The following is a 17,868-nucleotide window of genomic DNA, read 5'->3' on the forward strand; positions in this document are numbered from 1 at the left end:
GCTTTAGTGCAATTTTTGAATTAATTAAATTTCATACCTATTTATATTTATTAACAGCAACTAGATTAACAAACCAGATAGTGTCATGCAAATAAATGATCGGTGGAAAGAGGAGATATACTTGAAAACATGATCAATGTTTATTAATCTTATTAAACAAATTTGTAAGTGCTATTGTATCATGATAAAGGGATAATTAGGCGTACATCTCCTGTTGCGAGGGATCGTAATATTAACAGTAAAAACGTATTTGATATATTATACCTATTTATATAAAACTACGATAAATAAACATTTGAATCGACCCGAATAAATTACCATAGTGCTTAAGCAGTTGATGATGATGAATGAAACAGTATAGTTCAAAATTCAATTTATTAGAGTAATATCCGGCTCAAAGGACCATTTTCTTTTAAATCTTATAAATTAATGATTTTAATAATGTAACATGCAATGATAATAACTGCACAGTTAGAACAATATATTTCTAAAAGAGGTAAAATCTATATTTATATTGTTTGGGTACTCGCAATGAAGAATTTAAGTATAATCGCATTAGATATAAATTAGTTAAATTTTAATATTGTTAGTGTTCCAGCCATATAAAACTTTACTCCGCTTAATAGTAAACATGGGTACATAAAACTTAAATGAAGCGCTCTCGTAAAATTATTATGACATGCCATTTAAGTTTATTACCTAACGTTTTGGTTAAAACGATAAAATTGATTTCTCGCACCGCAAAAACTGTGTCGATCGTAAATTATGTTTTATATGTATGTATATATATATAAGTTTTTTTCTACATTTTTATACCAGAATGGGAGGTAAAACCATAACTCTTTTATACTGGCAATAAACGTCGAATTTTCCCTTCAAACTATCTATTGAGATAAAAAAATAAAAATATGTGTACAGTGGTATTTTTTGGGCTCCCCATAAATATGTGGAGCGGCTACTTTTAAACAAGATTTTTTATCATTCAAGTTAATATGTACAATGATAATATCCTCTTGATCAATTTCGATGCTTGAACACTTTCCGGTTATGATGACAATTTCAACACGATTGTAATAAGTTCAGGCCAAGGCCAACAGCTTTACGTGAATAGGGTAATAATTTATGTTTATGGATAACCCTCTAAATACAGTCAAACAAATATCACAATTATAAAATTTTCCGAAATCCGGTTAAAACTAGTTTTATTAGGTAATTATGGTTAATTTGATTTTACAGACCATTTTCTCTTGAATGAAAGTACTGTGATAAAACTTGAATTACATGTCTCGAAGAAATTCAAAGAAGATTAAATCTGCTAATATACAATTATAGTTAAATTATCGTGGCGAATTTAAATAATTAATTAGAGCTTTTTACCCAGTAGCTTTGTAAGATCTTCCTCATTCAGTTATTCAGTTTTAATAAGTGTTATATTTATGACTGTCTCTTTGCTCTAGTGATTAATTTAAAATACTGTAGATCCCGAGGTTCTAGGTTCGTCTCCTACGGGCTTGACTTGGCCGTCGTGCTTTTACAAAATTATAATGTTTTTCTAATGGAAATACATTTAAACGTGTATCCGAGACTCTGAAGGTATCGAGGGCCGTAATTGTTTCCACACCTGAACGCTTTCCGTTCGTATCGGATTTGCCATCTCATCGGATAATGTGAGTTCACCTGTTTGTGCACAGCTTGTGCACTTTAATAAGTCCTGTGGAGTTGACCAGTCTCTTAAAAATGGCCACCATTTTTTTAAATTTATCAGGAAGACATCATCAAATTTATGATTCTTCCACAGACTAAACACTTTCATTTGTATCGGATGATTTATTATCTAATCGGATGATAAGAGTTAACTTATCACGTACAAACTTGTGCAGCTCCATTCCACAGGACATATTATCGAATATGTCCTGTGGAATTAACCAGTCTCTTGAAAAGGACACTATCTTTAAAATCTAAGAGGAAGTCATCACCATATTCATTTTTCTTCTCTTTCCAGCAATTAATACATTCCAGCAACAACTCTTATAGTTGAAAATATATAGCAGATTTGTGTTCAAAGCGTCTCGTCTAGTTCCTGCTCGTAAAAATTTCGTAGGCGTTGAGCCACACAAATAGTTCGGTATACTTTGATTATATCACACCACTGTATAATAAATCACTCGACAATTTGGGTTTTTGGGATAAACAATTATGGTTTAATGGAATACGTCTTAATACTATTTCTATTTAAGTTTTCCTTTATTGCTTTATGTTATAGTATACGGGTTCGGGGGCGTTCACCGTGAAATTAATGAAAATACGGACGTTATCTTAAAAAAAACGATTATAACACAGGAACCTTGAAGCTGTAATGGTTCTGTGTGTAAAACGCCTGATTTAGAGTCTATATTATTCAGTATGAATTGTTTTATTCAATTTATTTATGAAGCTAAACGATTACATTGTATAATAATATGAATTAGTCCATCAGTAAAAAATAACTATTTCGTTTGAGTAAAATATTCCTTTAATCTATGTTTAACGATAACAAAAGAATAATAAATTATTTATTTACGTGAGAAATTACTAGAAGCTTTCACTAAGTTATTGTTACTTTCATTTATTACCTACTTATGACCGAAACTACAATTTCAGAGGCACAATTAAATACCTTTTTAGGAGTTACCACAACAGTGCCGTTTCAATTACTTTTATTGTTGTGGCTTTAACGTTATTGCTTGTTACGAGTACTTAAGTATATTTTTGTTAGGTATTTTCATAACGGGAACTTCGTATAGAGAATATTATTTGTTTTTTTTGTGATATTATGACCTACTGCTGGCAATTGCTTTGTATTAAACTGTTTGGAACGTAACGCTGTTCGTCATGTTGGTAGTTTTAAAATCCTCGCATAAATAATAGTCTGAATTTGAAATCATTTCGATTACAATTCATGGAGTACGTGAGCACATCCACTGGGCTATCCACGATCGTAATAATTTAGATTGGCGTTTTGGTGTCTGTATACGATGTGTAATAATGTGTCCAGTAAGATCTGCCACATTTGTCCTCCCACCTTGGAGCAGGGGAAAATAAGCTCCAATAATTTCACCATCAAAGAAGAGGTGACCCTAGCCTGGCGTGGGATACTTGGAGACTGTTACTGTCCTTTTTACTTTATGCCAAATGTTAAAGTTAATATTTAAATGCCACAGATTATTATCAGAAGCACCTAAATGTTATCCCCAAGCTACCAGAATTATATTCATTGTAACATTATACATAATTTAATTGAATATTTATGTATGTCAGAGGTTTGATGGGACAAAGGTTTTGCATTTAAAACATCCGGTAACGTACAAATTGCATTCCCATTAAAATTCTCATTTGCAAATCCAGAAATAAAGCTTTTAAACACTAAACGGAATATGTTACAAAATGGTTACGCCTACATACTTCAAAGGTATTCAGATAAGCGTGGGCGAACTAGTTGCTTACAAATAAGCTGACCGAGTTTCGGCGTAGAGGTTTTTCTTACAAATCTTCCTAAAAATATAGCAGTTGAAATAAATGCTTTTTTAAACACAAATCTATTTTCCGTTTTGTTGTTGCGTAATATTTGTAAAGTTATATCATTTTATTTGAAAAAAGAAATCGGTTCTACCATCCGTGGTTTTGTCCATTTAAGACGGGTCCGTTTAGTTAGGATATTTTCTGTTGTATCTAGAGCCAAGCTATTATATGATCAATGTTTTTAAAAACTGAACTCATACAACTGAAATCTATTAATACATATAATGAAATAGAAATAAATATGAAAAAGTTCAGAAGAATAGCTGTGACGTCATCAGTTAATTCCTTGTTGTAAGTATAACATACAGTATATATATGTATATTTGTTTATTGTTGTAAATCTACCACCAGTTTGGGTGGAAACCTAAACCATTGAGCGGGATGTAGAAATCACATTGTAGAAAAAACGAAATCAAAATATTCTTTATTCAAGTAAGCTCATAAAAGCACTTTTGAATTGTCATTAGAGTGTTGAATTAAGTGAAAAGCCACCGCTGGTTCGGAAAGTAGATTCTACCGCGAAGAACCGGCAAGTACCTTAGTAGTTACTGTCTTCTAAAGAGTATGTCAATAAATTACAAATAAATTTAAATATATCCTGCCTGGAAGTCAACACTTTTTTTATCATGAATATAATTATGCATTGAGTAAAATGTATTACATATTAATTATTTACTTATACGAGTTTTTTCTTTATAGGTAGGTTTAAATGGGTCACCTGATGGTAAGTGGTCACCATCTCCCAAAGACAATGGTGTAAGAATTATAAATAAATTATGTACATATCCAATGTGCCACTAACCTAGGAAACTAACATATTATATCCCTTGTGTCTGTTGTTGCATTGGCTCACTCATAATTTAAAATGGAGCACAACAATACTGACCATTGCTGTTTGGCGGTAGAACATCAGATAAGTAGGTGTTACCTCCCCAGTCGGGCTTCAAAAAGCCCTACCAAAAAGTATAGGCCGAGTTAAAAATTACCTATTATAGATATTTTGAAATATTATTTCTATAATCCTTCACTGATATCATCTCCTTGCGGAGATATCTGATATCAGTGAAACATCTACCATAAATATAACTGCTAATAATGTTACAGCAGGTACATTAATTAGAAGTCAAATTTGAGTCACTATGTTATTGACATAGTAATCCGTAATCTGTAGGCCAGGCACAATTGAAAACCGATAAATAATTGAATCGGATTGATCCATTTATCATTACTCTATTCTTGCAAACATAATTATAATTTCCTATACAAAGCTTATTGTAAAATATAAAAGGAAACAATGAACTGTTTGGTTCGATTAAAATTAAAAATAGTTTTCCGATATTGATTCTATAAAAATATTTATTAGTCGAAATGACCCAGTTAAATCGAGTGAATTTTAATCGAATATTAAGTGTTCAAGGCCAGGCAAGCCTAAATTTTTATGTGCTCAATAATTCGAGTTTACAATCCATCTCTACGCTCAACGGTGAAGGAAAACATTGGAAATCTGCATTAGTCGGAGGAAAATTTGCCGAGTGTGTATCCACAGAACATTATTGGAGCAGCACGGTAGAATAAGCTTGAAATCTTCTGCACAAAATGAGGGAAGGTCTTAGCCCAGCAGCGGGATGTTTGCAAGCTGCTGAAGTCTCTTATGTACTAGCAAAGTCAGGCATTGATTCATTGTCAAGCTAGCGCCATTTCTCGATTAGTTACAATAAAGTAACAGCATAGATACATTTTTGATCGGTGAAACATGTTAATCTCAAGCGGATGAAGCAATATGCGTTTTTAATATGATATTACTCTGACTTTAAGTTAGCATTTTTGATTTTGCGACCGACTGTCACGGTTAATATCACGATGACGATAAAACTAGACTCGTCTAAGAGTATTATAAAAGTATGTTTGGTTTATTAATGGGTTCAATTCTTGCCAACATTCAAAGTATTCATTATTAGCACAGTAAATATTTATAGCATATTGTCGAAGGCAAGTATAACAAAACGTTTGTAAATTATTCATGAAATAGTTCAAACTTATTCCTGAGTAAAAATTTCTATACATCATGTTTTAAGAGCATTGGCAATACTTTAAAACTCCCACGAGAAGTTTATTTTAAAAACCAGCACATGTTTTCATATCAACTAGAAGTTCTTCGAATAAAACTTCCTAACTTGAATTTAAGTTATTACATGCCAAGTTATACTTAACATATGAATACACTGTGCTATCTTTTTTTCTATATGCTAATTTTATTTAATACTAGCTTTTGAATTTAACAAAAAAGTTACTGTTGTAGCCTAAGTTCATGCTTATTACATAAGCTATCTGCCAGTTAAACTCCCGTCAAAATTGGTTCAGGCGTTCTCGAGATTAGCCGGAACAAACTGACAGACAGACAGACAAAAATTGTAAAAAAAATTGTAAAAAAAATTGTTTTGGTATATGCACCGTGTATACATACAAATGCATTTAGTAAAAAGCGGTTATTTTAAAATTACAAACAGACACTCCAATTTTATTATATGTATAGTTTAGAAGATATTATAATAATGCTGTTATTATATTTTAAGGAGAAACAATATATGACAATATAAATGAGTAGTAATATCAGATTTAGCAAACGAAAGGAATAATTAAATTGTTTGTTATACAAACAAGAGTAAAGAATTTAACAAATAAGATTCAGTTGAATAATGTTTCAATAACAATTTGCTTCATTAAAGTTACTATTTTCAGTTTTTATTAAATTTTGGTTCCATTTGAATTACTTTCATTGTGAAATCCGATTTTGTAAAAGTAAGCAAAGTAATACCATGTAATTGTCTCACTGCTAGCGGTATTGTCTCCTAAAGAGAAGCATTGGACATTAGTCTACCTAACTGTTCCAATGCGGATAGTGGCACACATGTGGCAGAATTTCGTTGAAATTAGATGTTTGCAGGTTTCCTCGCCATGTATTCCTTCACTGCTGAGCACGAGGTTTTTAAACACAAATCAAGCACATGGAAATTCAGTAATACTTGTCTGGATTTAAGGGCGCAATCATAGGTTAATAATTCTGTCCAAATTCCAAATTTGAAAAAAAAAGTTCTTATCAAGTTCGTTAAATTAAGTTGAAATCGACAGAAATTAACCAAGTAAAAGACTTAAAATTTGTAATAATTTCGAGGCGATTAGGACTTTAAAAATATATACCATACAATCGGGAAGAAAACTGTCTGATAAATAATAAAAAAAGTCACTAATACTGTGGTAATATTATAAAAATTCGTAACATAAAAAATCGATTGGATTATTTTATGCATCAAGGGTTAACTCAACATACGCTTGCGATTCTTCGAACAATCTGGAATTTCTTTTACGACGTTGAGAAAAATTAAACCATTGTTCACATCGTCTTGATACTTGGAGTTATTTTTTTTTTGTAGTTTTATTCCTGCTCTTTGTTGCATCACATTTAATGTATTATAGTTATTTAAACAATGAAACCTTAACCACACTTTAGAAGATGTTTTTGTACTGAATATCCTAAAATTTGTAAAGCTTCATGCTGTGTCGAAACTATTGGTTGAAACTATGTTTTGTTTTAAATGGTTATCTTAAAATAGTTCCATAGTTGATTGGGTTATCTTTCTTTTTCTTTACTGACAAAATTATAATTTTATTTTTATTTAAAATAATTTGGCAGACTTGTTGAAATGTTAATCAACCATGTCCATTGAGCTTATAGTTATACTGGCTCTGGCATATGTGTGTGCGTGTGTGTGTGTGTGTGTGTGTTTGTGTGCGTGTGTGTGTACAGACGGGCTTGTACAAGGTATGTAATTTGAGTACTGTAATTTGACATTGGAATACTCTTCTATTACCTGAACTAATGTGATAGGTAAGCTTCTGTCTTACATTTTCAGCCAAACTACGTGTTTTCTTTGGGAAACACGTAGTTGTTCTATATTTAATAGGTTTTTAACTGAAAAGAAGATTTTGTTCTATGCTATAATTTTACATGACATTTATGAAATCATCTTTTCCCTGCTTCACGTCCATTGCTCTTATAGGTCACTTTATAGATATTTCATAGTTGGCAAAGCTTCTCTAGTCCTTAAACAGTAATGAAGAGATAAATATCTAAACCTTAAAAGCGAATGTGTGAGTCTGCAGAAACAAATGAACATTAAAAAATTTAACCGACTTAATCCTATAATTTATTACTTTCAGCAGTGAATAAGGCTTAAAATCGCATGCTCTTCTAACCTGAGTAATGGCTCTGATAAGTACAGGTTGCATTTAAAGAAGCAATTTATACCGTGATAAGGAATACGCGTTCTGCAAGTTTGCTTCAATGAGAACAATAGTAAATAGGAAAATGTTAACAACATTGATTTATAGTTCCTTATTCGATAATTATAACTTCCTTGTGCTATATCGATACATCCATTTTTTTTTTAATTTTATTTGTTCTCATGTTTTCCATGAAATTCTTCGAATAAAGATGTTCTAAATTTAACATTGAAAAACAATCGATATTTTTATAAATACTTTTTATTTAGATCTTCCCACTGTAAGAAATATCAATCGTAAGGGATCGCTAATGCACCATCAAACATAGGAACACAACCAGTATAACCACAGACAAAAAATAAGATCCAAACTTCTAACCGGAACACAGAAATACTAAATATTATTGTTTGGCAGTTAAATATTTGATAATTAGATGAAACTTAGACAGGCATGTAATGTATATGAAAATAATAATGATAAAACAACTGAAGCTAATTTACCAAATCGTAAATTATTCTTAAAGACTTATCTAAGTCATAAAACAAGTATATAACGTCTTAGTTTTACGCGTAAAATAGTTCCAATAAAGCATTAGAATGCACTCGAAAGGACTACATCGACACCAAACAGGAAGCATTGCAAGATTTATCCAATATCAGAGTTTTATACCATTAATAAATCTAAAGGAACGTATGAGACATTCTAAGCAACTTGCATCTCCAGAGGAAATAGCAATGTCGACGTTCTTATTTGAACTAGTGACGTATAACACGAACGCGTAAGAAAATGTAAAGTTTTACTTTATAAAACTAGACAAGACTGATAAAATGATATCGATATACTCCGTATCGGAGTGAGAGAGTTTTTTCTTTTACCTCGCTTCATAAATGCCATTATTTCGAAATTAAATCGAATCATTACTGGAATAAGGGCTACATTGATTTGGAATAAAGGAGATAAGATGGAAAACGTGAATGATAAAATTATTAAAATCAGTTTAGTAGTTTCAATGCGAAAAAAAAAAATCAAAAATTTTTGGAGAAAAAATAAATGTAATATTAAAAAAACAAAATATTTCTGAAAAAAAGGTTCAGAGATTTAAACTATCACTCCTTTCCAATGTACGAATGAACATTGCGAGAATTTATTTCATTATAGGACAATCGTGTTCAGTAACGAATACCTACTTAAAATTATAAAACTCGACTAGTTGAAAATAGTGAATGGCGTTATCAACGCGGAGGACTTTGTTCGTCATCGGTAAAAGAAAAAATGGTAACTGAATTTCTGATTAAAGTCCTGTAATTAGAGAAAGCCTTATTGAATTTTAAAGCTGAATAGAAAGCAGAAGCAAGATAAAGTTCAATCATGATCCTTACCCTTTCTTTGAATCTATCTTCCAGAATATTTGATCCACAATTATACGATTTTCGATGTAACTCACCCATGATAATCTGTATTACATAAAGAGGAGACAATTTTTGAATTATGTTACACTTGGTGATAGGGCTTTGTGCAAACTCTTGGGGCAAGTTATCCGTTTCTATAATAAAATTCCGCTGACATTTTTAACTTTGCCGTTTCATAGATTCAAATCATTTGTAAAAAAAATACATTGGAAAAGAAGGCATATTACTCGATACAAGATTATATAGATGATGAAAAAGATTGAAGTTAATGCTTGTTGACTTCCAGGCAGGATATATAACATACATATATAATTGTATTTAACTAACAAGATTGTATTTTTAGATGTCGAAAAAGAGTTACTGAGTTTATTGCCGGTTCTTCTCGGTAGAATCTACATTCCGAAACGGTGGTAGCTTTTCTTAATATAGTTTGTTAAATGACAATTCAAAAGTGCTTGTAAAAGCCTACTTGAATAAAGTATATTTTGATTATGATTTTTGATCTTAAAAACCAATAAATCTTACCTCGAGTTAATCATGAGAGTCTATCTGTACTGGTACGTAGTAAAATAAATCTAACATAATATTTATTATCTAATCAAAAGTTCACCAGACTTTTTTTTTTGTGTGACTTTTCGTACACATGCATAACTTGGCCTATTTTTATTATAATTAAATCTTAATAATAATAATAATCACACAATAAAACGTTATGTAGACGATAAAGTAACATAACTAATAATTTAATTGTAATTAATTATCACACCTAAACATGAAAAACTTTGACATTTAGTTGACGCGATATCATTGGTTGAAATCTTAATTACTATAAGTATTTAAAACGGGATATTTACCACGAGACTCGTGAACAAGACACTCATTGATGATGTTGAAATATTGATCTCCACCAAATAAAAATAAAAAAAAAACTAAAATAAATAATTGTAGTAATAAAAATGACAATGTTAATTTAATATCTTATCTTAAATAATTTTGATGTTTATTGTAGTTTTGCGAAAAAATGGCGTTCTGAATGTTGTTGTTTGAATCAAAATTTAAATTGATTTAAATAATAAAGTGGCCTACTATTGTCGTTTGTCTAAACATACATTAATCAAAAATTGTCTATAGTGCACACATCATAGTTATTAGCAAATCGCATGAAATATACAATTGGTTATTTAAAATTGGATATATGTATGTAATTTATTCAGTGGAAAACACTTACTGTCTTTCTGAGTAATACTTTTCCACTTGAGTCAGTGATTATTCTTAGAATCTACGAGTACGTTCCAAACCCGTGCACGGTTGCTGCTTTACACCAAAACGAATCAACAATAGTGATATTAAATGGTCTACTGTGAATTCAGAATATTTTGATTTTGGCTGTTCACAGATATAAAAATGAATGAAATAATAAAACAAGAATCTATGTTACTTTACTAGGCATGCATTCTAAGAAATACAATTCAATACAATAACATCCAATACAGTTCTAATATACGCAAATTGTAGACAAAACTGTTCTATCATCACGACACTCGACGCCCTGTGAATGAAACCACGATTGTAAGCTGAGAACTTTCCTACAATAAAAATAACGAGCGCACAGTGATCTCAAGTCAAGAAAAAAAGGTTACCTTTGATGTTTAGCTACTAAGCGTTCTCGATTCATTTTAATCTCGAATGTAACTCCTTTTTTTATGTGGAAGGTGAGCGCTTACTAAGTTGGTTTAATTTCTATTAAACTTACAATTCATAACAGCGGATAAAATGAAATCGCAATGCTTATAAAAAAAATAATTCTGAACATTCGTAATTGTTGTTATAATTAAAACAAAGCACCTATTGATTCTAAATATAAATATCAAGGAAAATTGAGTTATTAACTAAATTGTAAAAGAGAAATTATTTTTAAATATAAATTATAATTGACAATTGTTTTATTTATAATAAAATAAATAAGTTGTCGGTATTATTAATATAGTTCATAATTATTTATTTCCTTTTTCGTTTGTTTTATTAACTATAATACGAATACATTTAATAATACAACAGTCTTAACATATATTTAAACATTCGAAACAATCAAAATGAGATTTAAAGTGAGAAGAGATCGAGTGCAACCGCTAGTACCGTTGTGTATTAAAAAGTTGAAACGAGTTTAGGGAACCCTGACTGGGTATAATTGACCAACAGGTGTGGTTAGGTTAGCTACCGTTGTTTATTTTGTTCGCCCAAGGGCAGGGATCGGGTTACGTATAAAAAGTTAGGCCAGTTTCACATTGACGACTTCTTGAGATACATATTAATTTAACGATTAATTTTCAAATATATTAAATTTGTTATATGCTAGTTTAATAGGCACAAGGGATATACCATCTTAGTTCCCAAATTTGGTGGTGCATTGACGATTTGAGGGATTGTTAATTTTTCTTGCAGTGCCAGTTTCTATGGGCGATGGTCACCTCGGGACAAAAACTTTTTCTGCGATTAATTGTACACGATATATTTTGACGTAGTTAGCAGAAATAAGAAAAATTGTCAATCGACGCTTCTCATATTTGACCTTGGAGATTTACACGGTATAAACGTTGAATTTTAAACGCATAGCACACCCAGTCTAACGTTACAGGCTAATAATATTTTCAATCTGTATATACCGTTCATGGTTAGTCATTTTAATAAAAATTTACATATTTCTGTTTAAGATACAACAGATAAGGTATTGAATGTCTGGAAGAGATGGCTAATTAGCCATAAGTCCATCCATTGTACACACATCTAATAATTGGTTATATTTTTGTTTGTGGTGTACAATAAAGTATATTAACATTAACATTAAACACACATACATATACAACATACATATAAAACCATGAAGTAATATCACATAACAATTTAGAGGTCACAATATTTTATTTCAAAGTACTTCTCTACTTGTAATATAATATTTCGTCTGGAGACGCCTTAATAACCAATAAAGTTTTATAATAAACTTCGATTGTAACCAAAATTAAACATTTTAATAAACATGATGTTTGATCCATATTATATTACACTTTAAAATGTAATTTAAATAATTCCATGTAAACGGTACCGAAAGCGTATAAATTATACATCTAATATAATAACATACCAGAAGTGTCTTATTTTGTAAATAATTTGATACTTCACTCAATTAGTTTAGATGAGATTTTCCTTGATGTTATATAGGAACTGATTACGGCGCTATTTCGAAAAGGCTTTTGTATGTATTTCACAATCAATATACATAAACATACTTTGACAAGTCGTTGAACATTTTAAGTTTGAGTTGTATAATTGTGAGTAAATTTAAATATAGCAGTAGAATTACAAACGTCCATTAAATATAATTTATCTTGGTAACATATAAAATTCACTATACAAGAGTTGATATTTACAATATTTAGGATAATAGTGCTACATAGTTTGAGTATACAATTTAAAAAAAAACTTACTTTATATATGATATATGCTGCTCGGCGGTAGAATATATGATGTTTGGGTGGTACCTACCTAGACGGGCTTGCACAAAGCCCCACCACCAAGTATGTACTTGTTACCAATACAATTTTATGAAAATAGTTAACTACAATCATAAATTAAACTATGACGACCTCCGTGGTCGATGATGTTGTCCAATATTTTTTTATTATTTTATTTAAACTGATAGCCAGAAAATTTCGTTTTAAAAAAAACCTTTTTTAGTCTGTTGCAACACGCTGCAACAATACGAGTTAATCAATACACATGAAGCATCTTTTCATTTGACACGACCCTCACGATGTTCACCTTCAGCTTCAAGCACGTGAAGAATTACAAACAAAATTAAATTCCTGTAAATTCAATGTCTTCCCGGATTTGAACCACGTGTCTCTGAATACACAATGAAATCATATTTGATACATCTAAAAATGTGTCAGGAGTTAATAACGAGAACAAGGATATGAGCTAACCCTTTTTTTTTATGAAAAATGAGCCAAAATAAAAATCTTCATAGTAATGTAAAAAATCTGTGGACACGTACACACAATATGTTACGGAAATCGTGTTTTTCGTTCCCAAAAATTATATAATAAAACAATAGTCTAATAATGGCGTCACGTAAGAACTACAGTATATAATTCGGAGCAGTTTTCCCTTTACGTGAAATCTTTTACGCGCATTATTCTTTTATTTTTGATATTATTAGCAAGAGCAGATACAATTAAATGAGCCACATAGTATTAATTAATTGTATTAAGCATTTCATTCATGCAAAAATGCTAATACATGCAAAGTTACTACCAAGTTCTAAGATATCTTATTTTTAGATCTCAATTATATCAGGTCAATTCAACGTTAGAGTTGTTTATTTGCTTTAGTCCTATGATTGGGATAAGCTATAAATCATTAAACATGTTATGATTATATTGGCTCATATTTTTTTTATACCGGATCACATTCCAAGCCAATGCTGTTTGGCGGTTGACTCAACGGAAAGTGGGTGTACCTACACGACTAGTAAGAGATCTGAATCTAATTATATTTTATGAGATTATTTCACATAAAATTAGTTCAGGAATGCGGTTTCGCTTGCGATGTAACTTGTAAAATATCCTACTTATTAGAAGTAGGATATTACTTTAAGCTGAGATGGCATAGCACAACAACACGAGATTCTTTACCGAGTATTGCGGGTTCAAACCGAGAGGAAAGTACCGTTGATTTATTTTTCTTAATTTTTGTTTAATATTAGTCTAAATCTTATTCTCAAGGGTAATTGGCCCAGCAGTGGGAAATTAATGTACAGGCTATATTAACTTAACATGTAATTACATAAATACTTAAATAAATAAAACTCTGTTTGACTATCTATTTATAATCTGCTAATTAATTATTATAAGAATCGAGATGACCCAGTGGTTAGAACGCGTGTATCTTAACCGATGGTTTCGGGTTCCAACCCAGGCAAGCACCACTAAATTTTCATGTACTTAATTTGTGTTTATAATTCATCTCGTGCGAGGCGGTGAGAGAAAAACATCGTGAGGAAACCTGCATGTGTCTAATTTCAATGAAATTCTGCCACATGTGTGTTCCACCAAACCGCATTGGAGCAGCGTGTTGGAATATGCTCAAACATTCTCCTCAAAGGGAGAGGAGGCCTTAGCCCAGCAGTGGGAAATTTACATGCTATTAATGTAAAATATGTAATAATACCATTTAGACATGGATATGACGTCAGTTCATTAAATAATATCAACACTAATATTATTGTTTAGTCGAAATTGAAGACGCTTGTTATTAAGCTTTTTCTTTTGTTCAAGAATCACGTAATTACTGACTGACAGGCTTGGCTACCCTTGTTATATCTAAATTTAGTCATCGTAAATTGATAATTAATTCTTTATTATTTATTTCACACAGAAAACATCTATAAAACTATTACATGATTGCACTATGAGTAAAGACTTTATGAGTAATATAATATGGTCATCAAAAGAAAAACAGCTCAAGTACTGGCTATCCTAGCTAGGCTAAATTAAATAGCCTGTGTTAAGGATAATCAGTCCTCTCCCCGAATGTTGAAGTAATTAAAATACATTAGAGATCTATCGCCTGGGTATTACAAAACGTATCTTATGTAAAATGTTTATAGGTAAATAATTGATTTAATTAAAATAGGTAATAATTAAGAGGTGTGATTTATTATAATAAGGATCGTAAGATATATGTATTGATTTGTTATCTCGTCTAATAATACCTAAATACTTCTATATCACAAAACTTCCAACGATAAAGTTCTATGCGCGTCAAGAAAGATCTATAGGTTTCCCGTTTGTAATACAAAAACTCTATAAGATCTGATCAAGTGTTTTTTTTCAAGGCCCTAATTCTGAAGACCTTCGTCTTTGTGGTAAAAAAAAAAAAAACGATTCTAAATTATACCGTGGCCGATACGAGCATTATAATTTTCTTTTTTTTTAATGCTTAACTTTTTTTGAACTGCTACAATTTTGACTTTTCAAATGAGTGAGTGAATGCTGGGTCTTATTTTCTATAAGGATAATATTTGGAGGTTATTCCACCATGCTATCCAATTACGGACCCATGTCGACTTATGGCGGAATTTACTTAAAATATAATTTTCCTTTTTATGTGTAACGCTCAATATTTTTGTATAAATACACGTGTAATATTCATTGCGTAATTTCCGTCGAATAGATTCAAGTTTTGCTTATAAAATCGTTTATCTTCACTACCAACGCACAGCCGAAACTATTCAGTATACAAATCTGAAATTAATAACAAAAGTTTTTTTTTTTATAATGTAATAATCTGTTATTTCAACTTTAATTTTAATGGGTAATTTTGTATGAATTTTACCCATGCGATGTCGGGACGAGCAACTAGTGCGATTATATACGAATTTAAGAATATCTATATGTACGGTATAAGTATACAAATAACCGATTTAATTTATATTTTAAGCAGTGATCAGTGATATCAACAGCTACGATATATTTTATGTATTTTGCTTAAATTGCAGGTCATTGACACAATACACAACTAATGGTGTCTAAATTAATTCTTTTAACTCTAATAACTAATAAACTGATCTGCAAATCTATTCCGTAAGAAAAAAAATCTCATAACTCAACGCACAACGTGATCTCCAAATGACAGGCAGTGATATGCGACATTTACTATATCAACCGGTTTTCATCATATCACAAGTGAGATACGAAGTGATTTTTACAAAATAGCACTTCTAAAGTTTGCATTAAATTAGTAGTTTTCTTAGTATTTAGTTACATTTTATACGCATTGAACGACAATATTTTTCGGTCACTTTTTAATTTTACTAAATTTATTGTTTATACATCACGATCTATCATTGTTTATAGGTATTAAGTATTTATTACTTATAGTATTTACTATAATGTCTAAAGTATTACCAGTACAAGTACTAACACATATTTGAGGTTAACTTAAACAATGTGACTTGTATAAGTATTTATCTTGTCTATTCTTTACCAGTTAAAAAGTATTCACTTGTCGACGTTTTATTTATTTATAAATTAAAAAATACTGTATTTATCAGAAATATATGTCGACAAAATAAAAATTTCAAATTAATCACTAAGCAATATTTTTATAACGCTCCGTACCTTATCAAAACACGACTCTTAAAAATTGTAAATATAATCATAAAATGAATATACTAAATACTTTAATACATTAAAGTTGTTGATTAAAATTAGTTATAATTTTAATTAAAATAATTCCTTCTAAATCAAATCTTATTATTAGGCTCAATAAATTAAGATCGAAGTCCATTCCAAATATGAACTTAAAAAAATATACAAACTCCAGCCTAATTTATCGTTATCGAAGTATATAATCAGTATTGATAGAATAAGTATTTTCAAGTTTTAATTCACCCTACTATCAACGACTTAATAATATTGACAGTCACTTGGAAACACCTATAAGTTATATACATTGTAATCATTATGTTAAGCCATATAATCATTATGTAATTATGTATAAAAATAAGTAAATTAGTTAATTAAGTTTGTTTCCAACCCTATCCATAGCAACAGAAGGATAAAAAAAAGTTAAAACAAAATAAACATTTTTGATTATAGAAAGGAGGTTTTACGTCAAATATTTTTTATCGATCGCTATAGTCATTTAAAATATGATATAAAGTAAAATCGTATGGTCAATTTATTACCTTATAAATATATCGTTTTTTTTTTTCAAAGTCCATTTCAATTTGGGCCATGATATTTAATTGGCAAACAAGAATTTAATATTGCTAATGAATATTAATCATACTCTTAGCAACGAGTTCTCGTGTTCCGTTAGATTTTGAACTTGTTCAAATGTGTTACATATTAATTTTATAAAACCCGTTTAAATGAGCAATGAGGTTGTAACCAATCAATAATTAATAAATTAATTATTAACACGCTTAAATATTTCTTTATTTACATTTCGCGGAATCGTTTTAATGAAACCATTATTTTTCCACAGATAAAAAACACCCTCACAAATGACTAAATTAAAATTTTAATAACGAAATGAAGGCATTAAAAATTAATGAAAAAGCTCACCTCCATCAACACAGCACGTTAAAAAAATCCATAAACAGAACGCACAGTCGATTTATACAAAGAACACAATGAACGAAAACAAAAAAAAATCCCAATTTTTTTTTGATCACTTTATATTTAGTCACAAAAAAGTATTTATATTTCACAAACACCAGATTCAAAATTGACAGGACGTTCGTTCGTAATTCAAATTTTAAGATGCCGCGTAATAAATACTGCGTTATAGTACCAACACACTGTTACGGATGGCGCCCGGCCGGTGACTGAGGGTGTATAGTAGGCTCCGCTAGCCCCGGCCAGGCTGAATAGACAAAGACTAAATTAATATAGAACTGCTCCATAAAGCCTACTATGATAATTAATTTTGAAGCGAAATTAAGACATTAACTAACTTAACATAGCTTATTGCGAATATTATAGAAACCAATAACAAATTATTTTTCGTTTTACGACGATTTTTTTTTGTTTTAATTAAACAATAAGTTACTGTT

At 30.3% G+C, this 17,868-nt stretch overlaps 1 protein-coding gene across 2 annotated transcripts in view; it reads right to left on the reverse strand.

The window, feature by feature from the left end:
- LOC113391971 (irregular chiasm C-roughest protein-like) overlaps positions 1-17,635 on the reverse strand; it is a 92,474-nt gene extending 74,839 nt beyond the window's left edge. For both annotated transcript variants that reach the window (XM_064219285.1, XM_026628134.2), the window contains exon 1: positions 17,378-17,635. The gene's annotated coding sequence lies outside the window, so the exon portion shown is untranslated. The remainder of the gene's footprint in view (positions 1-17,377) is intronic.
- Positions 17,636-17,868: the final 233 nt, after the last annotated feature.

Source organism: Vanessa tameamea, chromosome 27 (assembly GCF_037043105.1).
Source record: "Vanessa tameamea isolate UH-Manoa-2023 chromosome 27, ilVanTame1 primary haplotype, whole genome shotgun sequence".
NCBI classification, from domain to species: domain Eukaryota; kingdom Metazoa; phylum Arthropoda; class Insecta; order Lepidoptera; family Nymphalidae; genus Vanessa; species Vanessa tameamea.